The sequence below is a fragment of the Aquarana catesbeiana genome, linkage group LG01 (genome assembly GCF_042186555.1).
Source record: "Aquarana catesbeiana isolate 2022-GZ linkage group LG01, ASM4218655v1, whole genome shotgun sequence".
NCBI lineage: Eukaryota > Metazoa > Chordata > Amphibia > Anura > Ranidae > Aquarana > Aquarana catesbeiana.
In genome coordinates this window covers 235,519,706-235,533,295 of record NC_133324.1, presented here as the reverse complement: position 1 = coordinate 235,533,295, position 13,590 = coordinate 235,519,706, and the positions used below count along the sequence as shown (strand labels likewise).

General features: G+C 44.7%; 1 protein-coding gene across 1 annotated transcript in view; it reads left to right on the top strand.

Moving 5' to 3' along the window:
* PTPN11 (protein tyrosine phosphatase non-receptor type 11) overlaps positions 1 to 13,590 on the top strand; it is a 151,744-nt gene that overhangs the window by 124,090 nt on the left and 14,064 nt on the right. The window lies entirely within an intron of this gene.

Sequence of the window (13,590 nt, the reverse complement as noted above, 5' to 3'; positions counted from 1 at the left end):
ATCTTAGGGCGTACCAGTGTTCATCACCTGAAGGTGGCCTATAACCCACATAGTAACTACTATGGCTCTGTGCCCCGTGATGTACTTCAAAGAAAAGGATTTTACAGGTAGGCTGTTTTAAAAATCCTATTATTATTATTGTGGGGTGTCCCAGTGATTGTAACAATCAAACTAGCTAGAGGCTGGATACCTGTGTGCGGTGACCATTCGGGGGAGTTTTTTTTGGGGCTAGCTGTAGGTGTTTGCAGAGTTTACCTTTTTTGCTTGTGTCTGGCTGTTTTTTACCCGTATGATGGCGCATGGCGAGGCGCCATTTGGCAATGGCGCATGTACGTTCATGCGCTGTAGCCTTCATCTGGGTGCATGTGATGCCTGACGAAGGGGTCCCGCGTGACTGCGAAACGTTGCACTCTCCTTGTGTTGTGATCATGCAATAAATTACACGTTTGGACGCTATCTACGCCGTTCCATGGTGTGCTGGCAAATATTTTCATTGTGACTTGAACCAGTATCCAGCTGGTGGTTGCTGCAGCACCCTTATCCGTGAGCTCATCCAGGAATGTGTGCGATGGGAATATGAAGTATTACTGAAGGTTCACGCCAGACGCGAATACAGCCACGCCCATTCACCAGGCCCGTGCGTTCACACAGAACGTTCCAGCGTACAGCCAGCTTATTTACGCTGTGTATGCCAAGCATGTTGTGCTTCCAGAAGGCAGCTGTGGGACACAGAGCAGGCTCTGAACCAGGCATTTGCAGCGGTTCATTTTTTCCTTACCCAGGGCAGGCGAGTCACCAGGTGTTGCTTGGCAGGCTAAAGGTAAGGCAGGATTTTTGCATAGGGGCTTGGTGATCCCTATTAAAGGGTCTCCCTTCTGAGGTGTGTTAATACTTGTCATGGAAATTTTCTTGGGCTTTGTACATAAATCCACACTGTGCCAAAATGTGCACTTGCCGCGTCAAAATGCACACAAAGCACAAAACAATTCCTTTGTGCTTAAAAGCACGTTTGTATCAAGCTCTTTGGTATAAGGAAATTGAAGTACTTCAGTGGCACCAGACAGAATCAGAAAAGATGCTGCTTCAAGCTGGAGTCTCGATGTGTCTGACCTCACGACCACAGGCACTTTGTTTATTTATGGGCAACAAAAAGGATGACAAACAGGAAGTCATGGGCCCCAACAGCCAATCGCTTCCTCCATGCAAAATAACATCACAGGAAATGACATCACAGGAAATGACAACCGTAAAGGGGTGGACATCCACAGGATTGGGGGGGGGGGGGGGAGTGCACGTCTCACCCACTTGAGGCGTGTACACTGCCCCCCGCCCAGCCACATGCATGCACATCCACCATCTTGGTCAGCATGAAGCCTATTCAATGCTGCTCTGAGTAACCAGTATCTAGTAAGATCATTCTACTTGTTCTTACAGGCTTGAGATGGTCTGCGGGGACATTGCCACTGCTGTTGCCAATATACGGTACGAGTATACCAACAAGGCAGATACCAATGTCCTCTTATAAAATCAGATATGTATCTAAAAGAGATAGCATAGCCACAACAGAGAGATAATGTTTCTCTCATTATGTGGACTTCGCTTCTCTAATGTACTTGGACATTTGAAGGAAAGAAGCTCAGCGCATTGCGCTTGATACTTACAAACCGACAAACTCCCACACACTCCGAGAACACATCTCCAAGCCCATGAGAAGGTTTTACCGCTGGTCCCGATTCATCCCAAGTGTGCTCTGCTAGATAAATCAGACACAGGAAGACAGATGACAATCTATAAAACACGCATCCTAGAATAAAATGTCCACATGAGTCAATATAATAAAATTTCCACAACATACTACACCCAGGTACTCCTTTTTTGTGGCTAGTAAATGTCTTCAAAAAAGAGGAGCAAGACTAACAGTGCAGAAAAGAACACACCTATGTCATCAGTAGTTCCTTACGAACCTAGTCGTATCCCTAGTGTTATATCCCCTGAAGGACCAGAGGCTTCTGGGCAATCTGAGACGCTGCGCCTATCTGGGATTGTGCCTACAGTCAAGGCTGCTGCTTCACCCTTTATCACTAGGGAATGAACTGTCCTCAGCCCTAGCTGGGTTAGAGCACAGGATTGCTGGCATGATTGCCTCCATTTAAGTTGCCTCTTGCAGAGGTTACTGAGCCTCCCTGGTACTCTTTGGGATCCCCGAGGCCTCTTCAGGCCACACAGGCTTTCCCCTTACACCCACTGTTGGAATGGGCAGGGTATGCTGATTGGGAACATGCTGACAGAATTTTTGTTCCTCCTAAGAGGTTTTCCCTTTTATATCCCATAAATGAAAAGTTTGTTAAGAAGTGGAGCATTCCAGCCGTAGATGCAGCAGTCTCTTCCTTAACCACCTCAATACAGTGCATTTTCACCCCCTTCCTGCCCAGGCCATTTTTCAGCTTTCAGCGCTGTCGCACTTTGAATGACAATTGCGCGGTCATACAACACTGTACCCAGATTAAATTGTTATCATTTTTTTCCCCACAAACTGAGCTTTCTTTTGGTGGTATTTGATCACCTCTGCGGTTTTTATTTTTTGCGCTATAAACATTAGAAGAGTGACAAGTTTGGAAAAAAAAAACACAGTATTTTTTACTTTTTGCGATAATAAATATCCAATTTTTTTTTTCTTTAAAACAAATTTTTTCCTCAGTTTAGGCCGATACGTATTCTTCTACATATTTTTGGTAAAAAAAATAGCAATAAGCGTATATTGATTGGTTTGCGCAAAAGTTATAGCGTCTACAAAATGGGATAAATTTATAACATTTTTATTATTATTTTTTTTTTTTTTTACAAGTAATGGCGGCTATCTGCGATTTTATATCGTGACTTCGATATTGCGGTTAACACATTGGACACTTTTGACACATTTTTGGAGCCCATTCACATTTATACAGCGATCCGTGCTATAAAAATGCACTGATTACTGTATAAATGTGACTGGCAGGGAAGGGGTTAACACTAGGTGGTGATCGAGGGGTTAACTGTGTTTGCTAGGGAGTGTTTCTAACTGTAGGGGGAGGGGACTCACTAGGGGAGGAGACCGATCGGTGTTCCTCTGTACTGGGAACACACCATCGGTCTCCTCTCCTCTGACAGGACCGTGGCTCTGTGTGTTTACAGACGCACAGATCAACGGTCCTGCTGTGTTACCGGCAATCGCGGGTGCCCGGCGGACATCACGGCCGCCGGGCACGCGCACCGAGTGCCCAGTGACACCTGGTGGGCCGGGAAAGCGAGGCCGTCATATGACGCCCACCCGCAACGTCAATTGACAGCCGGCGGTCAGCAAGCAGTTAAACAAGAACTTAACTTGTCCGGTAGATAACGCACAGGGCTTGAAAGACCCTGTTGACAAGAATATGGAGTCATTATTAAAGGCTTTCTTTTCTTTGGCCAGTTCAGCTATTCAGCCAGCTGTTGTAGCAATTGGGATCTACCAGTCCATAAAGGATCAGATCAGACGGCCTGACAGGCCTAACCAGGAGGATGATCTGCCTGATAATAAGGCAGATATTCCTCGAGCACTGTGTTTTGCTGTTGACTCCTTTAAAGGATTAAATACAGCAGGTTTCTCATTTTGGCTCCTTTGTCTGTAAATATGCGCAGACTTTTGTGGCTTAAGAACTGGTCAGCCGAGCTTCCTTGTAAAAAGGTATTGGCAGGTTTCCCCTTTCATGTGGAACGTTTATTTGGTGATCACTTGGACAAATTATATCCGAAAGATTTCCTGGGGGAAGAGTTCTCTACTTCCTGTGAAGAAAAGCACCAGGCGTCCCTCGTTTAAAACCTCAAGGACTGCTTCCTCAAATGTCTCAGCGCCAAGGCAGTTCCCCCGCCAACAGGGCGCTAGGGCCAGAAAAAGCCATGGGTCCAAAATTCTTCTAAACCCAGCACCAAGCCCTCCTTTTAAGGGGACGCCCCCACTCCATTGGGTGGGGGGAAGGGAGATTTGGACAACAATAGTTCAGGATGAGTGGGTCACCTCAAGTATATCCCGCGGATACAAGCCGGAGTTGTGGGGGGTTCCACAAAGAGACTTATTACTTTAGGCATTACATCATTTAGTGCATCAAGGAGTTATTGTAGAGGTTCCTCTACCTGAAAGGGGTGCAGGGTTTTACTCAAACCTATTTACGGTTAAAAAGCCAAACGGGGACACAAGGCCCATTTTGGACCGAAGATCCTTGAACCAGTATCTACTGATCCAGTCCTTTTGGATGGAGTCTGTCCACTCAGTAGTAGCCTCACTCCAGATGGGAGACTTTCTAGCCTCCATCGATATAAAGGATGCGTATTTACATGTACCCATCTTTCAGCTTCATCAGAGGTTCCTGCGATTCGCAGTAGAGGAACGTCATTTTCAGTTTGTGGCTCTACCCTTTGGGCTTTCTACAGCTCCCCGGGTGTTCACAAAGATCAAAGATCCTAGCACCAGTACTGGGTCTTTTAAGGGCCCAAGGGATCCTGGTGCTCGGGTATCTGGATGACCTCAGAGATCACTCACTACAGGCTCTACAACAGAGCATAACATGCACAGTGTGGTATTTAGAAAGCTTAGGCTGGATCATAAATACTGAAAAGTCAACCTTGAGACCAGCTCAAAGTCTAAAGTATTTAGGTCTGATCCTAGATATGGTCCAAGCAAGAGTATTCTTGCCACCCGCAAGGATCTGTGCCCTCAAGGATCAGGTAGGTCAGATAAGAGGCACTAGACAACCCTCCATTCGGTTCTATAGGGAGGATGGTATCCTCATTCGAGGCAGTGCCCTATGCCCAGTTCCATTCCAGGCTTCTACAATAAGACATCTTGTTGGCTTGGAACTGGAGAGGACAAGCCCTGGATTATCCAATTTTCTTATCTCCTTGGGTACGCTTAAGCCTAAGCTGGTGGTTGCAGGATCAGAACCTGCGAAGGGGAAGATCCTTCCTCCTGGTAACTTGGAGAGTACTGACTACAGATGCCAGTCTCTCGGGCTGGGGAGTGACCTTAGAGGGGCTCACAGCTCAAGGGGAATGGTCAAGGACAAAATAGATCCTGCCCATCAAGGTCCTGGAATTACGGGCAGGACGACAGTACTACAGTCCTGGACGGTGGAGCTTCAGGACTACCCTATCAGGGTTCAGTCCGACAATGCCACTTCAGTGGCCTATATAAACCACCAAGGTGGTACCAGGAGTCGTTCAGCCATGTGCCGATTCTATCGGCAGTCCATATCCCAGGAGTAGAAAACTGGAAAGCAGATTATCTCAGCCACCAGCACATCTGCCGGGGGAATGATCCCTACACCCAGGGGTGTTCAAGGAAACTTGCCAATGTTGGGGATGGCCAGAGGTCGACCTACTGGCATCCAGGTTCAGCAACAAACTACAGCAGTTTGTGTCCCAAACAAGAGATCCTCTGGCAATCGAAGCAGATGCTCTGGTAGTTCCATGGAGCCAGTACGCCATGGTTTGTGCTTTCCCTCCGATACCTCTCCTTCCAGCCTGGTCCAGAAGGCTCTGGTTCCCGGAGGTTGTGAGACTGACAATAGACGGACCATGGACGCTTCCATGGCGCCCCAATCTACTGTCTCAAGGTCCTATATTCCACCCCAGTTTACAGTCTCTAAATTTGACGCCATGGATATTGAAGCCAGGGTGTTGAAGGACCGTGGCATCTCAGGACCAGTGTTGTCTACCCTAGTGAATGCCAGAAAAGCTGTACAAGGAAGATCTATCATAAGGTCTGGAAGACTTATATTGCTTGGTGTGAAGGAAAAATAAGGCATTCTCAGAAATACGTGATTGGGAGAATTCTCTTTTCTACAGTCAGCTGTGGAAATCAAATTGGCTTTGAGTACAATCAGAGGTCAAGTTTTGGCCCTATCAGTATTCTTCCAGAGGCCTTTAGCCTCCCATTCACTGATCTGAACCTTTTATGCAGGGGGCAACTTGCTTGCTTCCCCCCATTAGGTCACCTATGTGTCCTTGGGACTTGAACTTGATGCTGTCTGTGTTACAGAAACAACCATGTGAACCTATCAAGGAAATTCCATTAGGCTTGCTGTCACACAAGCTAGCCTTCCTGATGGCTATCACCTCGGCTAGAAGGGTGTCGGAGTTGGCGGCCCTTTCATGCAGGGAACCGTACCTGATCCTCCACCACGACGGGGTCAGGTTATGATCTGTTCCATCCTTTTTTCCAAAAGTGGTGTCAGCCTTTCATTTAAATCAGGACATTATTTTGCCGCCTTTTTTTTCTCTCAGCCTTGTTCGGCGGAAGAGAGACTGCATTCTTTGTCAAGGTTTATTTGTCTAGATCTGCGGAGATCCGAGGATCAGACTCCTTTTTTGTTTTACCAAAAGGACCCAAGAAGGGGCAGGCAGCTTCCATTGCCGATTGGGTCCGTCAATTGGTCATTCAGGCCTATGGTCTGAAACATAAAGCTCCTCCCTTTAGGGTGACAGCTCATTCTATCAGGGGTGTAGGAAACTCCTGGGCTTTTTGCCATCGGGTATCTATGGCCCAGATTTGTAAGGCTGCCACCTGGTCTTCAGTGCATACGTTCACAAAATTTTATCAAGTGGATGTTCGAGCAGCCGAGGTTTCGGCTTTCGGCCGCGGTGTACTGCGGGCTGCCGTATAAGGTCTGATGGCTATTGTTTGGAAGGGTGTCTCCCTCCCCTCAAAGCTATTGCTCTGGAACGTCCCAGCAGATAATGAATATTAGCCTAACTCTGTGTCCCATGATGTATGAAAAAGAAAATAGTATTTTTTCATCATACCTGCTTGTAAAATCCTTTTCTTTGAGTACATCATGGGACACAGAGTTAGGCTCCCTCCCCTCTTTTTGAGGATTTGGTGCTTGCTACAAAACCTGAAGTACTTCCTGTATGGGAGTGGTTATATTGGGGATCACTTCCTGTCTAAAGACCTTTGGTCGACCAGTGTCCATTTACCTGGAGATGAAGTATAACCCAGAAGGAAATGAATATTAGCCTACTCTTGTGTCCCACGATGTACTCAAAGAAAAGGATTTTACAGTTAAGTATGTTTTTTTTTAACCAGAAAATGCCTAGACTGACCTCTTGGCAATGGCACATTATAGTGAATTCTGTGTACTCTCTCTATAGCAAAATATGGTGAAAAGGATTCTTTACCAAAAGTCTCTGAAAGCCATTTTTCCATAAATCCTGTGCGGATAGACCCGCTCGCAAGGTTCAGGGAGTCACACAATTCTTATGTTATTCCTACGAAGTCTGTTTTCCATATCTTCCATTTTGGAGGTATACATGTTACACTTTTTCACGGATTGAAGATTCACGGATTCTTTTCAAGAATTGACTGCATGTAATACTTCTTTCAGAGATGGCTCCTCGTCTATTAGAGCACTAGCTTCAGAGAGTAACATTGATGATTCCGCTGTTTTGATCAACCCCCGCGGTCATCCCCTGATTTTTCCTTGCAGCTGACATCCCTGTCTGAGTTTTAGTTTGTGTGGTTGGAATCTGTTCCCCTTTTATAGGTGTATGTGCAAATCATTCTAATTTTTCTGCTGCTTGATTCCCTTTTGCTTAGCGCTGTGCCTGTGTACCTTCCTGCTGTGCTACCTCTTCTCTCTTCTTCTTAGTCATGTTGTAAGTTATACAGTTTACTTTACTTGTATTTCAGTTGATATACAGTGGCTTGCGAAAGTATTCGGCCCCCTTGAACTTTTCAACCTTTTGCCACATTTCAGGCTTCAAACATAAAGATATAACATTTTTATTTTTTGTGAAGAATCACAAACAAGTGGGACACAATTGTGAAGTGGAACGAAATCTTTTGGATTTTTGAAACTTTTTTAACTAATAAAAAAATGAAAAGTGGGGCGTGCAAAATTATTCGGCCCCCTTGCGTTAATACTTTGTAGAGCCACCTTTTGCTGCGATTACAGCTGCAAGTCGCTTGGGGTATGTCTCTATCAGTTTTGCACATCGAGAGACTGAAATTCTTGCCCATTCTTCCTTGCAAAACAGCTCGAGCTCAGTGAGGTTGGATGAAGAGCGTTTGTGAACAGCAGTTTTCAGCTCTTTCCACAGATTCTCGATTGGATTCAGGTCTGGACTTTGACTTGGCCATTCTAACACCTGGATACGTTTATTTGTGAACCATTCCTTTGTAGATTTTGCTGTATGTTTGGGATCATTGTCTTGTTGGAAGATAAATCTCCGTCCCAGTTTCAGGTCTTTTGCAGACTCCAACAGGTTTTCATCCAGAATGGTCCTGTATTTGGCTGCATCCCCTCAATTTTAACCATCTTCCCTGTCCCTGCTGAAGAAAAGCAGGCCCAAACCATGATGCTGCCACCACCATGTTTGACAGTGGGGATGGTGTGTTGAGTGTGATGAGCTGTGTTGCTTTTACACCAAACATATCGTTTTGCATTGTGGCCAAAAAGTTCGATTTTGGTTTCATCGGACCAGAGCACCTTCTTCCACATGTTTGGTGTGTCTCCCAGGTGGCTTGTGGCAAACTTTAGACGAGACTTTTTATGGATATCTTTGAGAAATGGCTTTCTTCTTGCCACTCTTCCATAAAGGCCAGATTTGTGCAGTGTACGACTGATTGTTGTCCTATGGACAGACTCTCCCACCTCAGCTGTAGTTCTCTGCAGTTCATCCAGAGTGATCATGGGCCTCTTGGCTGCATCTCTGATCAGTCTTCTCCTTGTCTGAGCTGAAAGTTTAGAGGGACAGCCAGGTCTTGGTAGATTTGCAGTGGTCTGATACTCCTTCCATTTCAAAATGATCGCTTGCACAGTGCTCCTTGGGATGTTTAAAGCTTGGAAAATCTTTTTGTATCCAAATCCAGCTTTAAACTTCTCCACAACAGTATTACGGACCTGCCTGGTGTGTTCCTTGGTGTTCATGATGCTCTCTGCGCTTTTAACAGAACCCTGAGACTATCACAGAGCAGGTGCATTTATACAGAGACTTGATTACACACAGGTGGATTCTATTTATCACCATCAGTCATTTAGGACAACATTGGATCATTCAGAGATCCTCACTGAACTTCTGGAGTGAGTTTGCTGCACTGAAAGTAAAGGGGCCGAATAATTTTGCACGCACTTTTCAGTTTTTTAATTGCTAAAAAAGTTTAAAATATCCAATAGATTTCGTTCCACTTCACAATTGTGTCCCACTTGTTGGTGATTCTTCACAAAAAAATAAAATTTTATATCTTTATGTTTGAAGCCTGAAATGTGGCAAAAGGTTGAAAAGTTCAAGGGGGCCGAATACTTTTGCAAGCCACTGTATAGCTTTAAAGGGATCACAGGATATTCACCTCTCAAGGGATCTGCAAATCCATCCACCAATTAATGTTCTACAATGCCCCTTGTTTATTCACACTTTTGCTCTTTGTATTTTTTGATTCAATGTAGATAATTGGCCTTTTGCATAACAAATCAAGGGACTCTCACACAGCAACTATAATGTCCAGCATAGGGTTATCCAGTATATTAATGTACTCGGATTTCCCCAGGATCTTTTGGTGTCTCAGTTTCATTCCTCGCTTCTTTTCAACTGTCCTTCTACACTGTCACTTCAAATGAGCACAGTAATGATCCAAGCTGACACAGAGGGTTTTCCTCACATGTCCTCATAGGCTACTGGGGTGAAGGAACAATCAAGCACAGCGCACCTCCTGATATCCATCAGGGAGCCTCCATACACGTCCTCCCCACCGGCCCAACAAAGTGGAGACCTCGGTGCTCTCTCTCCTCGCTGCTTGATCTCCAGCACTGTCCAACCGCTCTCACCTCTCCTTCAAATCGCTCTCCACATCAGCGTCATGGCATGCCATCCGGAGCGGCGTCCCCAGTGCCACTAGCAGACCACCGCGCACGTCCTCCCCGATGAAACACCATGGCAGAGACACGATTTACCACCGTGGTATTCCCACCACTTAGAGAGGGGGCCCTACACACATCCACCTGTCCGGGGTATTAGTGTGGGGGCCGCGGTGTTCTCTCACCACACCGCTTGCCTCTTCCATCGCACAATGGCTTTTCGCCTCCCCCTCAGTCGCCGCTCCGCGTCTGGACACAGGATTTCTGAAGCTGGAGCAGAGGAGCAGCTACACGCGTCCTCTCACATTTTCACCCAGCCACGCCTCCCGCCAGTTATCCATCTGGTATGGAGTCTTTTTAGTGATGCACAGTTTTGGATTTGTGCCAAAGTTTCTATTTTAGAATTATGACCATAATGTTCAATCTTGGTTTCATCAGACCATAGCACGTTTTCCCACATGCTTTTGGCAGACTTGATGTAGGTTTTTGCAAGATGTAGCAGTGCTTGAATTTTTTTTCTTTTTAGTAAGAAAATGCTTCTGTCTTGCCACTCTATTCCACTGCCAAGACATATGAACAATACAGGAGATTGCTGTCACATGTAGTATAAACCCAGTATTTGCCACATTCCTGCAGCTCCTTCTGTAGGCTTCTTGGCTGCCTCCTGGACCAGTTTTTGATACCGTGTGTGTGTGTGTATATGTATGTATGTGTGTGTGTGTATGTATGTATGTATGTATATATATATATATATATATATATATATATATATATATATATATATATATATATATATATATATATATATATATATTCTCACAAAAGTGAGTGTACACCCCTCACATTTTTGTAAATATTTTTTTATTTTTATATCTATTAATGTGACAACACTGGAGAAATTACACTTTGCTACAATGTAAAGTAATGCGTGTACAGCTTGTATAACAGTTGTCCCCTCACAATAACTCAACACACAGCTATTAATGTCTAAACCGCTGGCAATAAAAGTGAGTACACCCCTAAGTAAAAATGTCCAAATTGTGCCAATTTAGCCATTTCCCTCCCCAGTCTTGTGACTCGTTAGTGTTATAAGGTCTCAGATGTGAATGGGGAGCAGGTGTGTTAATTTTGCTGTTATCGTTCTCGCTCACTCATACTGGTCACTGAAAGTTCAACATGGCACCTCATGGCAAAGAACTCTCTGAGGATCTGAAAAAAAGAATTGTTGCTTTACATAAAGATGGCCTAGGCTATAAGAAGATTGCCAAGAGCCTGAAACTGAGCTGCAGCACAGTGGCCAAGACCATACAGCAGTTTAACAGGACAGGTTCCAATCAGAACAAGCCTCGTCATGGTCGACCAAAGAAATTGAGTGCACATGCTCAGTGTCATATCCAGAGGTTGTCTTTGGGAAATAGATGTATGAGTGCTGCCAGCATTGCTGCAGAGGTTGAAGGGGTGGAGAGGTCAGCCTGTCAGTGCAGTGCTCAGACCATACACTGCATGCAAATTAGTCTGCATGGCTGTTGTCCCAGAAGGAAGCCTCTCCTAAAGATTATGCACAAGAAAGCCCACAAACAGTTTGCTGAAGACAAGCAGACTAAGGACATTGATTACTGGAACCATGGCCTGTGGTCTGATGAGACCAAGATAAACTTATTTGGTTCAGATGGTGTCAAGCGTGTGAGGCAGCAACCAGGAGGAGTACAAAGACAAGTGTGTCTTGCCTTCAGTCAAGCATGGTGGTGGGAGTGTCATGGTCTGAGTGCTGCCGGCACTGGGGAGCTACAGTTGATTGAGGGAACCATGAATGCCAACATGTACTGTGACATACTGAAGCAGAGCATGATCCCCTCCCTTCGGAGACTGAGCCGCAGGGCAGTATTCCATCATAATGACCCCCAAACACACCTCCAAGATGACCCCTGCCTTGCTAAAGAAGCTGAGGGTAAAGGTGATGGACTGGCCAAGCATGTCTCCAGACCTAAACCCAATTGAGCATTTGTGGGGCATCCTCAAACAGAAGGTGGAGGAGCGCAAGGTCTGAAGGTGTGGAAGAGGACTCCAGTGACAACCTGTGAAGCTCTGGTGAACTCCATGCTCAAGAGCGTTAGGGCAGTGCTGGAAAATAACGGTGGCCACACAAAATATTGACACTTTGGACATTTTCACTTGGGGTGTACTTACTTTTGTTGCCAGTGGTTTAGACATTAATGGCTGTATGTTTGAGTTTAAGGGGACAGCAAATTTACACTGTTATACGCTGTTATACAGTTATACAAGCTGTACACTCACTACTTTACATTGTAGCAAAGTGTCATTTCTTCAGTGTTGTCACATGAAAAGATATTTACAAAAATGTGGGGGGTGTACCCACTTTTGTGATATACTGTATCTCAATTTGGGAGGATTGTTCAGGTCTTGGTAATGTCACTGATGTTTTTTTAATTGAATTGTAGAGTATAGGTCAGATACATCGTTCACACCCCATACATGCATGAAAACTGATGGGAAAACCACGCAGATCTCACTTGCAGAGACATCAGTTTCACATCAGTTTTAATGTACACGCACATCAGTTTTCATGCGCTTTAGTTATGTGCCCTATTCACACCAATGTTGATGTCATGTTCGTTTTTTTCCCCTATGCTAAAAACTGCATACATGTTACGGATTACCGTGTACAAAAAAATCTGTACATGATACCAGTGTTGTGTTGTGAACAGGACACATCGAGAACAATTTGTTTTTTTGTGCCCTTGCAGAATGCATGCAGAAAAACTGACATCTCTGCACCATGGTGTGAACGAGGCCTAAAGGTCAGGAAAATTCTGAAGTGATTTTATCTTGGTTTGATTTATCTATTTTTTTTACAAAATCTCAAAAACCTGGCATTTTTACAGGGGTGTGTGGATGTTCTATAACCACTGTAGTTCTGCAGGCTCCATATAGATTCCAGGCTTTGATTCTCTTCTAATAATCTCCCCTTGGTGTTGTGTCTTACAGAGGGCATTGGGGCCTGTTGATAATGCTAACAAACTGCATCAGGGAACAGGCGAAGGGTCATTTTGCAGCCCAAAGAAAACTGAAGGCATTAACTTAGAGCTGAAGGCAAAAACCTGCAAAACTTTTTTTTTTTTTTTTTTTTTTTTTTTCATTTTGAGTAAGAGATGGTTATGAGCACTTTCAGGTACTTATTGACTTCTGTGTCCCATTGGGAAGATTTCCCTTCACTTCCTGTCCCATAGCCACCACATGATGTGAGAGAAAATCCCTGGTGATCACTAGAACTATTGCCTGCATTGTAAGATTTCCTCTCTATTTCTGTTCTGGTGAACACCTAAAATTTGCAATTTTCTTTCACTTTCATTGATAATGGTCACCAGGACACAGGGTAAATCAGGGAAGAAACCAGAGCAATGCCAGAGGCAGTTGCACACACTAATTTTGGTAGCATAATTATTAATGTGGAATGTATGTTCCTTTCTAAAGAACATTATTTTTTTTTATCACGTTGTTTTGTCAAGTTCCACTTTAGGACTAAACTGTTTAGATATTCCCTCAAAGGTCTCTTTAACACAGGGCATTGTCTCTACCACCCTGCTGTACAGCAGCAGCTGCCAGGTATTTTGGTGGCAACCCCCAAGGGAAATTTTGTGCTCACAATTGCAGTAGAGTCCCATTGACCGAGATGGTAAGAGTGTGTGGATCAACTGCCCGTTTT